The 19700-nt window shown below is 37.7% G+C and overlaps 1 protein-coding gene across 1 annotated transcript in view; it reads right to left on the bottom strand.

The window, feature by feature from the left end:
• The window catches only part of LOC308056817 (uncharacterized protein), a gene marked incomplete at its 5' end in the record, with an annotated part of 365182 nt that overhangs the window by 86087 nt on the left and 259395 nt on the right, over positions 1-19700 (bottom strand). The window lies entirely within an intron of this gene.

Raw genomic sequence — 19700 nt, 5'->3', positions numbered from 1 at the left:
ATTCCAGTTCCATGCACCATGCATAGCCACGCACCCTGGCTCATCAGGAGCAGCATAAACTATTCACACACACCCTCCAAGGCCTGCATTCAAGGACTTTGTTGGGAAAAGTACTTGTGAATGGGGTACAGAGCATACTCCCAGTTTCCAAACAGGAGAGGTGATAGTTCTTATTGCCCCATCACTACTGGCACTCTCTACTGCTTCATCCCAGCCACTAACATAGCTCTTCAGCCTTCCTCTTCAGAAATTTTTGTTACTGGGAAAGGTCACTACTTTTGTGTCAGGAATTGCTGAACCCTTTTACCTAAGAGTAAATTTCAACCTAAAAGTCAGATTAATGGCAAAACAATTACAGAAATAATATTTTGGGGAGTATAATGGTGACTAAACAAAAGTTAAACAAGATTTTGTCCTGGAGTTAATATTTGATCTTATATATATAAGTTAATATAGATTCAAGTGTTTTCAGAAGTTTGAGGCAGAGCAAACACCATGCCAAGCAAGTCTGCCATCCATGCTTCCGGGCAGAACTTCTGGGGCTGAGCCCACTGTCAGTGCAATAGACATTCACCCCATGTCCCACAGCCTTTCTGCCTGTCTATATGTACTTGAGCACTTCCTGGCATATGTCACTGCTCCCTCGCTGCACCTGTCACGTGACAAGTTGACATGCCGGTGAAGAGGGTTCTCTGCAGTGCACGAGCCTTTTAGTGTGGGCACTGCCATTGGAATATGTCTACATGGACAAACGGAATCAGTGTCCATATGAATATGGGGATATGGACAAACTGAATCAACTGCTGGACCAGCAACTAAAATGGAATATGATTTCCTTACAAATAAGTCTCATTACATATATATATATATATATAAATGTTAATTTTGCAGTAACAGTTTTCCTTAAATAGCATAATTATTTTAATATTACTTAAATTATATAAATGTGTGTGTGTGTGTGTAATCAAGATTTTTTTTTGAAAGGGATAAAGAATTTTTTCCCTTTTAGCTTTTCTATGGAGTCAGCAACTCCATCGTATCAGGTAGGAGAAACAAGATGCATGCAACATGTGGTGTGCTTTCAGTTACAATGGCTCAGTAGAAAAGAAATTGTCATGATGACATGAAAAGAAATCATCAGGAAGAAAATATGCAGCACAAAATAATTTACTAATAAGCATGGAAAAAAAAAAAGACTACTACTTTTCTAACCATATTTGCACTGGACTAATTTGAAATAACTTCTTTATATCCAATGTTTCAACATGCATTACACTTAGATTTATTAAGACATTTAGTATATGGTAAATGTGGTTCAATTGATTATTAAAAGCATATTCATTAATATTTAACAATGCTTGTAAGGTTCCTCTCCTACAGCTTTACCCAAGCTGAACAAATGTGGTTTTAATAATCTACTGGTCGGTATGTAATTAACACAAATAACTGTCTTAATGTACTTAATTCAAATGTCAATTCAAGACTCATTTTAAAATGCTACCTTCCAAACAATGTAACATGACTATCATGATTATCAAAATGTTCATATTGTGAAGATGATTTGTTCTTCAAAGTGTTCATTGGGAAAACAGATAAAAAGGAGAATAAATCAGCCCTTGAGAAGCTAAATCACTGTTTACTTCCCAGGAGTTTTACTGTATATAGGGAATATTATAATCATGTCAGCATTTTTTTTTACACACAATAGAAGAAATACACATAATTTTATTTGAATCACACTAATAACTAAATAAATGAAGAAATAAAGAAGTAAATTTGGCTCCTGCACTCACTTCTATGATTTTAACAGTATAATTTTAATCTTATGTTTAAAAGGCAAAATGAAGACACTCTTGGTGTTGTCTTGGAAAACAAAAGTGGGGCAGAATGTTTTTTCTGTAAAGTTTGGGTTTTTACGATCCTACCATTTGCAGCTATCCTGGTTTCTATGAGACACCATTTAAGCTTACATTCTGAAGTCTGTCTAATTATTGCGATTAAAAGTTGGAATAAGTTGTGAGCAATAAAAGGAGTAAATTATATCCAGTCTGAAAGTAGAACTAATTATAAAGCTGTTGCTTGATTAAAGTGTTTATACTGAAAAGTATTAAAGGGATTAGTCTAAAGCTTTACATCCTGCAGCACAGAATTAATATGCAGGATTTAAACACTCAAATTAATTCAGGTGCACCAAACAATTATATAGAATAGGAACACTCGACCCAGCTAATGGCCGCACTAGTCCGCCAAGCTAATTTATATTCATGTACTTATTGACCTCTCTGCACGTTCACAAAAGGACTGTTCTAATGCTAATGCATGCTTCCAAGACAGTCTCCATCTACTGCATCTAATCACAGAGGACTTTAGTAAGAAGACAACAATGTACCCCACAGCTAACATTTTGCACCAATGAAATGTTTCCTGAAGGACAGATGTGGCTTTCTTAGATTTCTCTGCACACAGCAGTCTGAATTATGATCTGGGATACATGAATGAATCACTGCCAACAGGAGAAGCCTCAGAATATGCAGTTGAGAGAAGGATTTATTACAGAGCATTCAAGCATAATACAAAAAAAGGAAAAAAAAAGAAAAAAAAAGAAAAAAAAAGAGAAGATACACTAGACAATATAGGGGACAGTGTATGGGATGATGTGGGCAGAAGCAAAAAGAGGAGGAGGTGTAAGAGATATCTCTAGTGAGCAGCTCCTACCTACATACACCAAAGTGAACTAAAGCATTAAAATAAAATAGTATCTGATGCAAGGATACACTTAAAATAGAGTCTTTTTAAAAGTCACATCAAAAAATGGTATTGGGCTGCTTTAGTAACAGCCTTCAGACATATGTGTGACCTTGTGGAAAGATGTCTCCAGTGCTGAACTCACAAGCAAATAAAGAAAAAGAGCAGATTTCAGGAGGAACTTACAAAGCCTGATTGCAGAGTTCAGTTCCCCAGCAACCACAAATAAGCTTTATTAAACAAGTGAATAGACAAACAGAAAAAAAATATTGAGGTTGGGTTTATATAACCATCAAAAGGCAAAGACAGCACTGGAAGAGACAAATACAAATCCTACATCACTTTACACGTAATGCCTAAGTGAAGGCACAAAAACTTTAAGCTACAGAAGTAAAAAATTGTAGGCAATACTATCAATTGTGTTTGGAGGAGTCACTCAGGGATGATCCTAGTGCTGTGTCAGAGCAATGCTGACATACTTTGGTAACAAGACACCCAGAACAAGCCCTCCACTGACTCTTCCAGAACATGGCCATGCCCAGAGCAGCCAGGCTAAGCAACAATGCCACCCCCAAGCTCAGAAAATAATGAATGCTGGCATGGTGAGAGCATCTGAGATAAAGACCTCAGCATGACCTGGCTAGCATTGACTATGTTCTGTCTTATCTCATGCGTAAGTGACAGTCTGCCAATGGAAAGTGAAACACGCATCCATAGGCCCCAAAAGTTTCCACCAGATAAACAAAAATATTTCAGTCCTGGCATTGTGCTTAACCATTTTATATCTCTGCAATAAAAAATTCTTATTTTCAACAGCACCCAAAAAATCAAGTTTCAGGATTCTTCAGTCTGTTCTATGGTGAAAAATACCTGGCCAGCACCTCTTCACTTTATAGTTTTGAGTCATCTTCAAATCAAATATTTCAGATGCCAAACCATGGGACACTTAAACCCTTATTGCTCCTCCAGTGTGTAGTCTTCTGAGAGCTTTCTTACTCCTGGAAAACATCCTCAAATTTCTTCCCAGATGATTTCTTTTTCTGTACTTCCTCCTATCCTCAAAAAGAGAAGATCCATTTGATAACACCAGAGGTTACAACACTCATTTTAAACTCATTAGTAAGAAACTCACTTTTTAGATCACTTATGCAGTAGTGATTTTTTTGCTCTTTGCAGTTCTGTTTTCCATTGGGTTTATGCTGTTTTGGATTCTCAGATACCTCCAAAGGTTAGTCTGAACATTTGGGACTAAAACTTTATTTGGACAACAAATCCAGCTTGCTTTGCTCATGGTTGTCCTCCAGACCGCTGCTTTTCCTTCCCACACTGCAGTCATCAACCATTATTTTTAATCAGAAACTCAGCCCCTCACCCTCTGCAAGATTTGGCTCCCTTGCCTCTTATCACCAACGCTTTCTAGTCTCTCTGGCCATGTGTTATCGTTATATAGTGCTCAGTAACTCTCTCAGTCCTCTGAATTACTGTGCTGTGTTCAGCCTTCCCTGTTCAATTCAAAACTGCTGAATATATCACATGCTGCATAGAACAAAATAAGGCAAATGCTAAAGGTGGCAACCTTCAGATTGTCTCCCATTTTACTGGCTCATGTTGCTTACAGATATATGACAAGCACTTTATGAAACAAGACAAGCAGTCTTGTTTCTGCTGTCTTGTGTTCCCAGAGAGTAACAAGTCTGACAGAGCTTTCAATTGTTTTACTCTTCTGCCTGTGGTACTTTAAAAATTACTTTTAATTCCTGGTACCATCCACCCAAAACCTGTTCCTTTTCTTGCTTAAGCATTCAAAGAAAGGTGTTAAAAGACAAGGTCACAAAAGATAGCTATTGAAGAAATGCAGTTATCTCTTGCCCAGCCTGAAAAATGAAGAGTTTTTACTCACAGCCACAGTGTTTTTGGCAGCAAACACATTATTATCACTCCAGCAAGCTTCACATCAGGAGAGGTAGAGCGCTGAGTTCGCTTCTCCTGGAGAAGTCTACAGAGATAGCTAATTGCAGTCTTCAGCTGTGAAAAGGGGAATCTAGAGAAGACAGAGCCAGACTCTTTTCAGATGTGCACAGAAAACCAATGAGAGTCAGTGGTGTCAATCTGCAGCAGCAGGACTAACTGGCTAATCAAACACAAAGAAGGAAGGTTTTCCCGTGAGAGAGGTTGTGCACTGGAACAGGTTGATCAGAGAAGGTGTAGAGATGTTCAAACTCATCTGGACTAGGCCCTAAGCAACCTGATCCAACTCCAAAGCAGAAGTTTGGACAAGACAACCTTCAGAGATGGTTTTTAAATTCAATTGTTATTAATCTAATACTTATACCTTTTCTAGATCAAATATCAATAGCCCTGGTAAATCTTTTGTAAAGCGATTGTTATGTAAGTATAGAGGTTTTAGAAGGGACCATTAAAGGTCATCTAGTTCAATGACCTCAGCAATGAGCAGGGATAACCTGAACTAGATCATCTTGCTCAAAGCCCTGTCCAACCTGACCTTAAATGTTTCCATGATTTTAGCTGGAATGATTGTGCAAATGTGTATGCATGGAGAGGAATGCAAAAATGGGGAAGGGGATTTCTCTCCTTAGTCTTCAAGGATAGATCTGACCAACATCTAGAATTACAAATGTGTAACAGGTCCTGGACTATGGCAGAATAGATTCAGAAACAAGTACTAGAAGACCAACTTCTAAGGTATGTCAGATGATTCTTCTCATTCTCTGGAGCGGCTTTTGGCATTAAACTAGTATACTGCAACATGGTGCCTTGCCCTGCAGAGATTGCTTTCTTTCCTAGTGGAAACAGGAACCTTCAGCACCGCTTTTACTACATGAGTGAGTATGCTGCAGTGACACAGAATATCTGGGTGTCTTGCTCTGCTAAAATGGCAGTGCTACAGGAAGTAAATCTATAATACAACTTTGAGAAAAGTGAAAGAAAAATGATCACCTCCCAAATTCTCTTCTCTGACCATTCCAAAATATGCTTAGATGGTAAATTTCTTCAAAAATCCAAACGGTATTGCCACGATCTCGGGCTTCAGTTCTTCTCACCTCAAGGAATTTTCCTTTTGTGCCTCCAATACCAACTGCACATTATAAATTCAGTAAGGAACTGGTAACAACGAGACTAGCTTTTTTGACAGCAGAGCCCTTGCAGAAGCCAGATACTGTTGAGTCCCCTGATCAGTGGAGAACGTAGCTTTTGAGGCTTGGATTCACAAATAGGTATTTAATATCAGGATTTTTCCTTATGTGTCAGTTGTCCAACACATTCAAGCAATTCTTAAGATGAGTGAAACATCTACAAACAAGAACACTTTGCTCTGCTGATACATGCAGGAGCGTGGTGTGCTGTGATAACTTCTGGTAGGGAGACATAGAGATTAGAGACCTGTTGCTAGTGTCACAGCCCTGTTTCTATCAATGAAACAAAAGGATTCAGCAAATGTCCACATTCCCGAGAACAAATAGGTAAAATATGGAAAAGCCATTTTCCCAGGAAATACATAAAATTCATCCTCTTAATTAGCAGCTGAAAGCTGCATGGTTCCTGACAGCTGAGAACATTGTTTGAAACTGGTAGCTCCATCAATAGGCTCCATACAAGTAGAGAAAAACCACCAGCACCTCTGACCCTTTCTATCTAGCTAGAAACTGCTTACCTCATCTCTTAATTTTTTGGGATATATTTACATGGGAACCCCTGCATCTGTCAAGGTCAGACCGTCAGCCCACATACCTTTGGAAGATGCAGAGGAAAGGCTTTTTCATTAGCTACTCTTAAACACTGATACATCATCTGAAGGGACTGTCTTATGTGTTTTCAGCTATATGGACAGTCTAGGGCTTTTCATTTATTGCCTCTTTTTCAGTCCAGCTTTTATTCTTATTCGTATATTCATATACATATACAGCTAGAATTCTCTTATTCAATACCACATTTCTGTCAATGGGACTAGACAAACATTTACAAGGACAAATTAATTCTTGCTAAACTGAATTCTCTGGGAATTAATTTACTGTTATAACTAAATTTACATTTTAAAAAATAATTCAAAAGTTCAGGAAGGGGGGGGAACATTTTCTAAAATATATTCTCTGCCCATTCCAGACTTACTTTAAAAAACACTTTTGCCATAAAAGACAGAGATATGAAAAGGCCATGATTCTTATTTCCCCTTTGTGTACCTGTGGTTGCACACTCAGTCTAAAGGGACTCATGGAAGATTTTGCCTAACTTCACAGGTTTTATATGACCTGCTTTGTTAGTATAAATTCTTGTACTGAACTTCAGATTATAATTTCAGACCACTAATAGATCAACTCAGGCAAGGAGAAAACCTTGCTGTATTTTGAAATAACTACACACCTAGAAATGATGGACAGTTCAACATCTATGTATATATAGGTGTCCTCGAAACAACTGTTGAAATATCCATTTAAAATACTTATATAAATAATTAATTATGAACAATTCCACCATGGAATTAAAAAGAAGGTTACTAGAGGACTTACTGTCCCAAATCCTTTTATTTTTATTATTGTTATTTTGATGCCATTTTCTTTGAAGACAATGATAGCCTAAAACAAGAGTAGAGATGCACTTGTGCAGTCTTGTGTTCACTGCTGGGAAGGAAGAAGAATATAGAGTATGCTGCAAGCGGAACAGGTTTAAATATTTAAAATCTTAGCTATCCACCATGGGTCTTGTTCACAAACAACATATGATTTTTATTTAGTTAGTTAGTTATTAAGAGCAAGACTCCAGTGAAGAAAGATATTTTTAATATGCAGTACTCAAAGCCTTCCAAGCCTGGAAAGAATTAAATATGTGGAAGAAAGAAAAAATTCTTAAATAATTTAAAGAAAATCTACTGCAGATATATTTTTTCCTAAACAAAAGACTGAAACATTTGAGGTTTGTCTCCTCTACAGATTTATTTAGCATTTCTGATAGATGGCAGTTGGATCTTACTTGGAAGAGTGAAGCTCTCAAGCTACCTGTAAACCAGGTACAGCATTAACTATGGCAGTAGAAACCTCACTGTACTCCCATGTACCCCTATGCCTTTACATTAACCTAAACTGACCCTGTATCCTTAATTAAGCAGCAGTGGACTATCTGAAGTAATTTTTAAGCAGTGAATTCAACTGAAATTTGACTTTAGATCATAAGCCAAACTGTTTTCATATGGAAATACCTTTTATCCTAAAGCTTTTACCAATAAATTCAAATATCTTTGATTTAAAAGAATCCAAACCTACAAGTACACACTTTTGTAACTGGGGTGTAATTTTTCACCCTTAAAATTTCAATCACATTTTTCTCAAGCTAGAACAAAAGACTAAAGTAAGGAGAAGACAAGGCAAAGTACAAAGGTATATGTCTTCTCATTTTATCTACATAAAGGTGGTGTGCTCCCTGGAGCTCTCACCCTTTCCAGCTCATGAAATTAAACACATGAGACATGTGGGGTCTAACTTGCTATTGCTCATAGATTTAGTATGTATGAGCGGCTAGAAAATGCCCGGTTTTGGCCACTCATTCCAAATTTCCAACTGGAAGTCAACTACTTCACCAACTTCTCTCCTTTTGCAGGAGAAGAAACAGATAAAGAAGACATGCTGAATACATTTTGCACTGTATGTGATTAAAGTTCCGCTGACTAGGTCTTCAGGACACAGGAAATTGCATCCAATATTTCGACATTTCTGAAAGAAGAAGTCCTAAGCTTCCCACTATTTTTATAGCAGCACAGAGTCTGTTCTGGACTTTATGGAGGTCAAAAACACAAAACACAAGCTCCTGGAGAAATTAATGTACAAATGTTTGTTAAGTTGATAGTATAAGGTGCTGCCAGAAGGCGCAAACTTCCTTTTAAAATAATTTTAAATCCTTCTTTTTTTCTTCTCTTCTCTCATTTTTACCACTGCTTGACATAATAAACAGAAAAAAACCCACCACCTTACAAGGTCACACCAAATATCTATCCTGCCCAGTAACCCTTTCTCTGAGACTGGCCAATAAGGAATACCTAAGGATTTTTTTTGTAAGAAACAGAGCTCTTACAAAAAAAAACAAACACCAAAACTTCTCCAGAATCACTCCCAGTCTTCACTATTTTTAGCTGCAGCACCTTCTGAGCCATCTCCGTGTTTAAAAACACACGCTAGGTTTTTCCCATTTATAGCTTGATTGCTTTTTGAACCCTTGTAAACTTCAAGCATTCATGTATTTTGTGGAAAGAACTTCACGTATTTACTGAAAAACTACCTCCTTTCTTTATTTTGAATGCACTGTCTGCTACCTCATTTGATGCCCCCTTATTTTCATACTGGGAGAAGATATAGACATTCCTTATTCACTTTTTCTATGCCACTTATGAGTTGACATTACATCTTAATCTCTTCCACTCTTCCTCACTCTGTGGACAGATATTTTTCTAAGCTCAGGAATCATAGCTCTCATGTGGATCATTTCATACCTTTGATGATGCAACAAGTAATTACTATGTAGTGCTCAAAATGCATTACAGACACTTCCTCTGGTTTTGGCCTATTTAATGATAACCAACAATGCTTGTCATACCTTTCAAAAATAGTATAAATTAATAAGAAATAGATTTCACACCACTTTCCTTTTCATTTTTTAAATGCAGAAAAAGCACTTAGTGAACTGTAAGAAGGAAGTGGTACACCACACATCAGACTCTTACCCAGTGAGTCCTTCTTTTAAACCAAGCCATCAGCATCACTTGAGGCTACAGAGCTGTCTAAAGGCATTGATTTCTTTTAGTCTTTCTTTCTTTCTTTCTCTAAAAATAATGAAGTGATAAAGGGACACAAATTATTTTCAAGGATATTTTGTACCCACCTGTCTGAGAGGTAAATGAAAACCAATTGTGTCTATTATTGATTAAGAAATAGTTTATTATTATACTAATGAATATTTTTCCTGTCACTGTTCAATCAGAATTACTTTAAACAGGCACATAAGGGATGCCTATAGAAAAAGTCTAAGAGTGTAACATGTTAACTCACACTGGGAAAACCATGGTTATGCTGTGAGGCTTTAAAATTAATTCTAAAAGCAGACAGTCCAGGGAAGAAAAAATTACTAGTGTTTTAATTTTTAGTAAATTATTCCAGGCAGCTTGAATCAAAAACTTGATATTTACATTTGATTTTCGTTTCAAAGGGCATGAATAGCGCAGTCTAGACTTATTGTACTTTGATATATAGTTGCTATAGCAACACATGTAAATTATTAATCTTTGTATGTGAAATATCTCCAAAGGACAGATTACCTTTGTGTTAAAAATGCAGATAGTTTTTAATATTTCCTTGTGATGAAGTAGATTGCTTATAAAATAATGTAGTCAGGAAAATTAGATCTCCTGAAATGTCTAGTAGGTGCCCCAGAACTGAAAGCTAATCTGAAGCTAAAAATTAAATTAATAGTAATACCATATGAAATTCTATATAATATTTTAAATGGGTGAATATCTTGACTTCATGTTTCTGCCTAGAAGCATCCCCGTTCCACTCTTATAAGTAACATAAGCATGTGTAAAGCAATGGAGTGCAGGATCCAAGAAGGACACACAGCTATGCAACGTGAATGAGAGAGACCATGCTTACCTGTACTGCAAAGCAATAAATACCCTGCAAATGGGGTTGCACCATCAAAATACTTTGATTCTCTATGGAGAAGAAAGGAATTTCTTAAGTCTTGATGGTAGCCTTCTGGAAGTTATCACATTTCTGCATTAGCCTATGAGATTACTTGTAAAATCTGCCTGCATATTTTAGCTCTAGGTATTGTCTTTCTTTTAGAAGACATTAAAGAAAGCACAGTGTCCCTGTGTTTTAATGACAGATCAAACTAACCAGGAGACCTTCAAGGATGTTAGTACAGTTTGAGCCATGTATATTGAAAAGCAAGAGGCTGGGGAAATTTTCCAACACATACATTCTATTATAGAAATAAATTCTATGCTATGAAAACTGCTGAGAAATAAAGAAAGAAGGTCCCATATTAAGGCATTTCCAGGAAACAGAAAATAAATAAACAAATAAATTCAGTCCAACTTTGCACACAGTTTTGGGCACATTATAAGTTAACATTTGTTAGCAATATTGGTAGGTTTCTTTTATTAAGAAAGATGTTGGCTGGGAATAACCAAGAAAACTGATAGAGTACCCTAGTCATATTTGGCTATAGTTATGAACTTGGTTCCTACTCAGTAACTTAGGAAATTAAAAACACTAAATCTAAGGCTTTCTCCACCGGGACTTAATCCGTCCAATTTACAAGTTGAGGGTTTATAAAGGCTTTTCTGAAAGAAATGGGGAAATGTCAGCAACAATATCTTGGTAGAGTTGCACTGAATCTATTAACCTTGCCCAGAGAATCTAACGTTATAATTATCTCATTTACAACATTATTATATATCATTAATGACCATGGCATCAAATCTCAAACTAGGTTTTGTATTTCAGAAAAATTTACATGTCTATAATATAGATTATTGTTTTCTTATTCAGGAAAATATATTAAAATATTATTTACAATATTTCAACTTTAAGGAAAACACAACATTTGAGGTGACCGGGGTGGGGGGAGGGAAAATTTATAAAATCTTCAGACATCAATGAGTATCTGTGACTAAGCTAATGTTTCTCCTCTCTAATTAAGCAATATGAAGCATGAAGTACATTCAGTTAGTCTGAGTATATATAGATACTGAGAGTCTCAGGTGGAGATAGGCATAAAGGGAGATTTTTGTGCAAAATGGAACACAACACTCCAAAACCACACTGGAATCCCTCCAGAAACACCTACCACCCCCAGCTTACTTCAGAGAAGAAATTCAGAAGTGGCCCACAAATTTATTACATGTCTAATCAAAAAAAAGAGGGCAGGAAAAGCAGTACCATTTGTCTCCTGTGTGACCTACAAAATGCTTTTAACTTCCCTCTATTTTTTGGTAAGTTTCAAAAGCTTGAAACACCAGAGATAGTTTTTAATTTTAAATATTACTTCCTTGCAATTTTTCTGTCCTTTTGATTTACAAGTTTTATGCTTGTATTTCATTCTAAGTCAACCCCAAACCACATGCGGAACCACAACGAATGAGAACTGCTTCTGAGCAGGTGTCACTGTTACCATGCCATTCCCAGGCATAAAAAGTACAAAAATATGCAGAGGATGCTTCCTACCTCATGAGGGATGAGTATGCCAGGTTCCTGCACAGTCTGGCCCTACAGATAACAGATAAAGGGTACCTTTCAAAACAGCATGTGAGAAATACTGCTATTTCTCATGGATACCTCAGTAACCAAACACATCTCATTTCTGTTTCTCTGGCACAGAGACTTAAGGTAAATATCTTAATAGTATGTTGTCTACCTTAACCTTATAATCAGTATAGGCAATGTTGGATTTAAATGCATAAACTGATTAATCTAGTGACGTTCTATGATGGAGTGACTGCCTCAGTGGACCAGGGAAGAGCTACAGTTGTCACCTACCTAAGGCATTTGATAACACTCCATATGCAACATTCTTGCTGATAAATGGAGAGATGTGCGCTTGATGAATGGACTGGTAGGTAGATAAGTAATTGGATGACAGCTGCCTCCAAAAGTTACTGCCGATGGCTCAATGTGCAAGCAGATACCAGTAACAAGTGATGTCCCTCAAGGCTTCCTACTGGAACCAATATTATTTAATATCTTCATCATCAACATAGTGCAATTGAGTGCTTCCTAAACAAGTTTACAGATGACACAAAGCTGAGTGGTGCGGTTCATTCCCTAGAGGGAAGGGAAGCCATCCAGGTGGAACTCAACAGGCTTGAGGAGTAGGCCCATGCAATCCTCCTGAAGTTCAACAAAGCCAATCCTGCACCAGGGTCAGTACAATCCCTAGTATCAGTGCAGGATGGGGGGTGAAGGGATTGAAAGCAGAGAAGGACTTGGGAATTGTAGTAGATGAAAAATTGGGCATGAGCCAGCAATGTGTGCTTGCGGCCCAGAAAGCCAGTCATATCCTGGGCCGCATAGAAAGGGTGGCCAGCAGGCCGAGGGAGGTGATTCTCCCTCTCTGCTCTGCTCTCATGAGACTCCACCCAGAGCTCAGGAGCCCCCAGCACAAGAAAGACAGAGCTGTTGGAGTGAGTCCAGAGGAGGCCACAAAAATGATGAGAAGGCTGGAACACCTCTTCTGTAAGGAAAGGCGAAGAGAGTTGGGCTGGTTCAGCCTGGAGAAGAGAAGGCTACAGGGAGACCTTATTGCAGCCTTTCAATAGATAAAGGGGAAGTACAAGAAAGATGGAGAGGGACTTTTTACCAAGACCTGTAGTGACAGGAAAACAGGCAGTGGTTTTAAACTGAAAGAGGGTAGGTTTAGATTTGATTAAGGAAGAATTTTTTTACAAAGAGGGTGGTGAGACACAGGAACGGGTTGCCCAGAGAATCTGTGGATGCCTTATACCTTATACACTTGGAAGTGTTCAAGGTCAGGCTGCATGGGACTTTGAGAAACCTGATCTAGTGAAAGATGTTCCTGCCCATGGCAGGAGGGTTGGACTAGGTGATCTTTAAAAATCTGTTCCAAAGTAAACAATTCTGTGATTCTATGAACCACTTCAGATTTACATAAACAAATTGGGTTTGTAATTCTGCTACTCTGAGATGAACTAGAAATGTGCAGCCACCACTTGCATATGAGTATTGACTTAACTACGTACTGCAGCTGGGTTTTGCTTTAAATCACAGTTGAAATTATGCTTTACAATTCCACTAGTAGGAAACTCAGAAAAGTCTGAATAGAGATCTTGAAGAATGCTGGCTCTCATCTCAAGTGTCAGATACTACATACCAGTGTATGAAAAACACTCTGATGCAATCTTTTATGCATCAGCCCTGATGCAATGTAAGCATTGCTTTATTTTAAGGAATATTCTACATTCTTTCAGGCAAAAATATTTTTTTCTCTTCAAGTTGTTGAATATATGTAGGATTAGTGTAGCTTGTGCTGTGTGAGTAATTTAGAATTGTAAGGTACAATAAGTAATTTGATTTACTGCTGACAGGACTAGCTTTGATTCATGTATGTCATTTCCCCTTGCAAGACTAAAATAGTTAAAATTTGGATTGCATTAGTTCAACTTTTCCAGCTAGCTCAATATAAACTGTTGTCTGTCAAACAGTTACAGTACCTAAAAGGACAGAGGTTTTTTTCTTCTGTTGTAAAGGTGGTAACAAATACAAAAAGATTACATCAGAGCTTGTTTGCTGGTGAACTTCTATTTCCCTTACTAAACACTTGCATACCTGCAGGAACACATTCTAATGTGTTTATTATGTTTATTTTAATAAACATGTTATATGTCTGTTAGAAATAGGTGATCATTCCCCATTTCACCATCAAAAAGGCAAATGTATGTAGTGATCCAATATATTTAACTAGCTAGTTTCTCCCTCTTTTCTGCAATACAATGCAATACATCCTTTGTAGTCAGGCAAATTTTGGCTTTCATCTTCCTTTGAACCAACATCTACCTAATCTAAGAGTTGACAGACATGAATATCATTAATTGCATTCATAAAATGATGTGCTGGTTTTGGCTGGGATACAGTTAATTTTCTCCACAGTAGCTAGTATGCGGCTCTTTTTTGGATTTGTACTGGAAACAGGGTTGACAACACAGGGATGTGTTAGTTACTGCTGAGCAGTGCTTGCACAGAGCCAGTGGCTTTTCTGCCCCTCACCCACCCCACCAATGAGTAGGCTGGGGGGGAACAAGAAGCTGGGAGGGGACACAGCCAGGGCAGCTGATCCCAACTGATCTGAGGGATATTCCATACCATACGGCGTCACGCTCAGCAGATAAAGCTGGGGAAAGAAGGAAGGGATGGACTTTCAGAGTGATGACATTTGTCTTCCCAAGTAACCATTACACTTTACGTGATGGAGCCCGGCTTCCTTGGGGATGGCTGAGCACCTGCCTGCCCTTGGGGAGTGGTGAATTAACTCCTTGTGTTCCTTTGCTTGCATGCGTGGCTTTTACATTATTAAACTGTCTTTATTTCAGCCCACGTTTTCTCACTTTTTCCGATCCTCTCCCCCATCCCACTATGGGGGGAGTGAGCAAGTGGCTGCGTGGGGCTTAGTTGCCGGCTAGGGTTAAAGCACAACAAATGAGAAGTTAGTGAGGATATGAAAATATAATGCTTATGATAGGTGTCAGAACAATAAATGAAGAGATGCTCAGTCACTGAGTGCCAGTCCTTGAGGTCTGTATTATATGCAGTGACTCCAAACTATTCAAGAATGTAGCAGCCTAGGACAAACAACCTCTGCTAAAAAGTATGCCTGAAAGGGATGGCATGCAAGAATTTAGCTACTACTTTCTGAGACATCAGTTGCCTTAGAATCTCTCTATGCACAGGTCTGTAATATTTTGGCTTCATCTGGTCCTGATCAATACCTATAAACAGCTATCAGAAAAACCTGAACACGAGTCCTATACAGATAGATGTCCATGCTCTTTACAGAATAATATTTTCTGTTGGTCAGTCTATTGTCATCAATGGTAGGACATGAACATATCAGTTAACATCTGGATGAAGACAAACACAAGCAAGATAGAGATGGTGCTGGTAGACAAATAAAAAAAACCCTACCCTTAGCTATGAAAAATTCCTGGCTGTCATAGGCGTCCTTTCACTGATGGACTACATTCAGTTCAAAATCTAAAAATGGTTGTAGAGTCATTCTCAACACTAGCCTTTTGCTTAGCAGTATGAGCTTCACGCTACCTATGGTTGTCTAGAAAATTCAGCTCTTCCTGATGCCACAGATCAATGTACTCAAGACCACTAGCCGTACCTTTGAAACGTGCCAGGGGGAAGCATTTAGTTGTGGTAGCAAATCTGCTTTTTCATTCTTTCTCTTTCACTGAGGTTCAAGGGAATAGAGTTATGAGACTCACACCTACAACTACTTTTATTCAGTCAGGACTTATTGCCACCATTCTCTTCTTCCAGCCTGTAATTTCATCTGCAATTTTGCTGAGTGATGAGCAATTAAAATGCTTATTTTCTTACATATCTTTAAAATTCATAAAAGCCACAAGTTATAAGTGTTAGCACCTGCAATATGGAGTTATAATGACCTTGATAAAATGCTGTGAAAAATGACTAATATTTGAGGGTTGAAAGATTAATTACTAGTCAGTTGCACTCAATAAAGATATTTCAAACTCCCCAGTTGTGAATATTGAAATAAAATGTGGCAAACAATAAAGTCAGGTAATAGTTTTGATAGCTTTTACTAACTCTACATTCTCTGACTTGAAGCCATTTATCCCAGAAGGATTTTTTGATACAGAAAAGAACCCTTATCAATAAATCAATGTTTAATATCTCAAGAAAAAAGATTTCACAATGAAGTATATTTTTCTCCTAGATAACAGACAATCTATAGAAAATGTACTTCACTGGAAAATATTGATACTGGCCTATCAAATAGCCTACCTTGAATTTAATTATGTAAAATCAGAAAATCCAATTATTTTGGAAAAAAACCAGCTGCAGTTCTATTCACTAGGCTAGCTCAATGAAAATATTATGACTTGACAGTAGCCACAGAGCAATTAACAGTTAGGCCACAAATGCTCAGACCTACTAGTTCAAGATCACAGTGTTCTAGGGCACCAGGAGTGTGAGCAAACCGGACAGTCACACCTCTGCCATCATTGTCTAAAAATAACACAAATAAAAACCACTCGCCATTTCACTTCAGAGAATAAATTCTGACTAACATTGCTAAAGAATAATGCCCACAAATACCCAAATATCAAATTCACCTTTACCCATTAAAGATGTAAAAGCCAGCTAGGAAATTAAATATTGGGATTTCAGCTCCTTTCTCATTCACATGTGCATACTATGAATTACAGCATGTTCCAATCAGAATTTTTGGGCTGGGGCAAAAGAAAAATTCTAATTCATGTTTGAATCTAATAACCAAAATAATTTAATTTGCATTGCTTTGACACCTTTTTTCTTCTCCTTCATGCAAAGGAACAAGACAATGTTCCAGTCTTGCCACATTATACACTCTGAATCCTGCAGAAATTATCACAACTGAGCTGCAATTTCTATATTTGTTCCTTCTGTAACTGCAGATTTTCATTATTATGAAATCCTTGGCTTTTCTTTTTAAACTCTTTCTCTTGTCATTTTACACATCAGCTCTCAACAGCACACAGTGGACATTCACATCCCACAGCTCTGGGGACCTGACTTGCAGCCCAGGGTCAGAGGTTTTGGCTGTAGTCAACAGTGGGAATGAAGCTCTTTGACAGGGCAATGTAAAAAACCTCAGTTTTTGCTCCAGACATTGGCTTGACAGGGACCTAGGGAGCAAGTCCTAAAGCTAGATGGTCTGAACAACCTCAAAACGTAGAGTTCTCTTGTTCAGTTTATCTCTACATTCAGGAACTAGTGTCTGTACAGTTTATAAAAAAACAAAAAATGAAACACACACGTTTGCACTTGATGTGAGAAATATACAACCTGGAATATCTTACCATAGCAAGGAAAAATTTACAGTGACCTTTTCTTCACTTGGATTTCTTAATCTGCATAACGTTCTAAATAATCATTGCAAGATCAAGCTCTTTCTACCCTGATGCTGTCATGACATAGATCAAAATGGAGTATTGAAATATATCAACATAATAAAAAAATATTTTAAAAATCATGGGTTTATTATAATAAAGTTGAATGTCATGGGAACTATTGATTTTGCCTGTGCAAAACTCTTAGGGAAAAAATACCCTCATGAATTAATGTTCCAGCTTTTAAAACTGCAAAAGTCTTACTTATAATTTAGTGACTTGAAGGGAAAATGTCACTGATGTGCTATACCTGTGGTAACTTGTTTTCTCTAGCTGTAAGATACCTTACTAGAGTTGAATTTTAGAACAGCTACTTTAGAAATACCTCCTTCTTTTCTAATTCTGAAATAAAACACTAGCATTCCCACTACTGAATGGGACTATTTAGAGTAATCTTTTTATGAATCCATTATTTCAGTATTTATTATCATCATGCTTTTTGGGGATACCTTGGTTAGACACAGTTCTAAAGTATTAAAAAAAGTCAACTAAGGAGCCTCACACAAGCTTTTCACAGCTTTCCATCTACCATGCTCAAAAATATATTTAATCCTAGATAGAAGAGGTGAAATGGACTTATAGTTCATCTGAGTTTGGATTGTCACTACTGAATTTCCTCAAATACTTTATCTGTCTAGCCTATTTTTTCAGTATCAGCAACTATGGTGCTTCCATGTTGACCTCAGAAGATTACAACAGATTTTAGCTGGCTCTCTTACTCTTTGTCTGATGGAAAGTACATTTTCCTGTGCAGATTTTCACATTCTGGCACTGTGTTTAAGAGTTCCTCCCCTCCTTCTCACCAGCAGCCTTGTGACACTCCCTAATCCATGTTTCTCCCCTGAGCTGCTTTTTTTTTCTGTCCCTCTTTCTTCAACTGTCAGTTCTCCAAGCCCTTTCACATCATGCTTGCCGGCCTTCAAGTTACCTCCAGTTTACCAACATCTCTTTAAAATACTTTCTTTATATGATGTACATAAAGTATATGTAAAGTGTAAAGTAGAAGCAATTTAAAAGAGAAAGTGGAATGGGAACTAGCATTAGCCTTTAATGCTTATTTCTTCTTTCCCTTCTAATATCCTTGTTTGGGATATAACATTCTGTAAAAAAAGCAGATTGAAAAGCTAGCAGACAGATTCGAAGGTGTTCAGACATAAAAAGGTAAGCTCTTACTATATATTTCGCTTGAAATCAAACTCAGAAACCTAATAAGGTGAGAGCAGGGGGCACTAATACCCCCTCTGCTGCTACTCCTTGCCACCAACCACCAAGGCAAGGAAGCTGCAGTAGCCAAGAGCATGAGCTTTTCTAAATTGTTCCAGGCTTCAAGACCACCATTATTGGTTGGCCTGACCAGGCACATTCTCTCCATTTATGTGGCCTCCTTTAGTTACTTGGCAATGTTTGATATGCTGGTGTCCGCGGCAAGTGTTTTCTTTTGTGAGAGTCCTTCGCTCCTTCCCCTTCAGAAAAGACTATTTAATCCACCTATAACTAAGCAGACATTTTCAGTGCTTTTTTCTCCTTTAATGTCAAGTTTGACTAACAAATCAGATGTCCCTGTGCTTAGAAGCCGTGCAGAGCATACCTTCCCCCTCAGTGACAGCCAAGTTCAGCCCAAAGCACAGCTGTCACTGCCAGCTTTTTACAAAAATAAAACTAATGTTTCCTCCCACACTTCTTTTTTTTTCTGTAATTGCTGTAACTATCAAACTCTCACCCAGAAACAGGAGACCAAAATTTGATTGTCCCTTCAGCATGAGGAATTTAAACCCACAGCACCCATATGCCCAGCTGACTGTCCTAAGAACCAGAACGTGCTGGTTTATGCATAAAAGTCTGTAAGATTCATGAAGAGACAGAAAACACAGGAAAGTGCTTCACTCCACAGAGCAGGGATGAAAGAAGTTTGCTAGGATGAGAATCCTGAATTTTTATTTCCCTTCCAGGAACAGATCATGATTTTGCATTAAATAAACAGTACATGAAGCACATTGAATGTCCTGCCAGCATGCCGCTTTCTTGCCCTGAAAAACCCTTGACCCTCTTTCTTCAAAGAAGCTGAAAAAGAAACCTATGTGGATGTTGCTGTAATACAATTTGTCCACAAGCAGGAGGTGACTTCTATAATCAGTTCCCCCTGAATGCTCTCACTCCAGACTGAGTCAGACGTAAGCTACTGTATTTCATTTGGGGCCCATTTTAAAAATGCTTATGGGTAGAGTGAAAGTTGAAACAAGAATACATGGTA

Source organism: Falco punctatus (genome assembly GCF_963210335.1).
Source record: "Falco punctatus genome assembly, chromosome: Z".
Classification (NCBI taxonomy): Eukaryota; Metazoa; Chordata; class Aves; order Falconiformes; family Falconidae; genus Falco; species Falco punctatus.
Note: the sequence above shows the minus strand (reverse complement) of the source record. Positions and strands in the feature narration are given on the sequence as shown.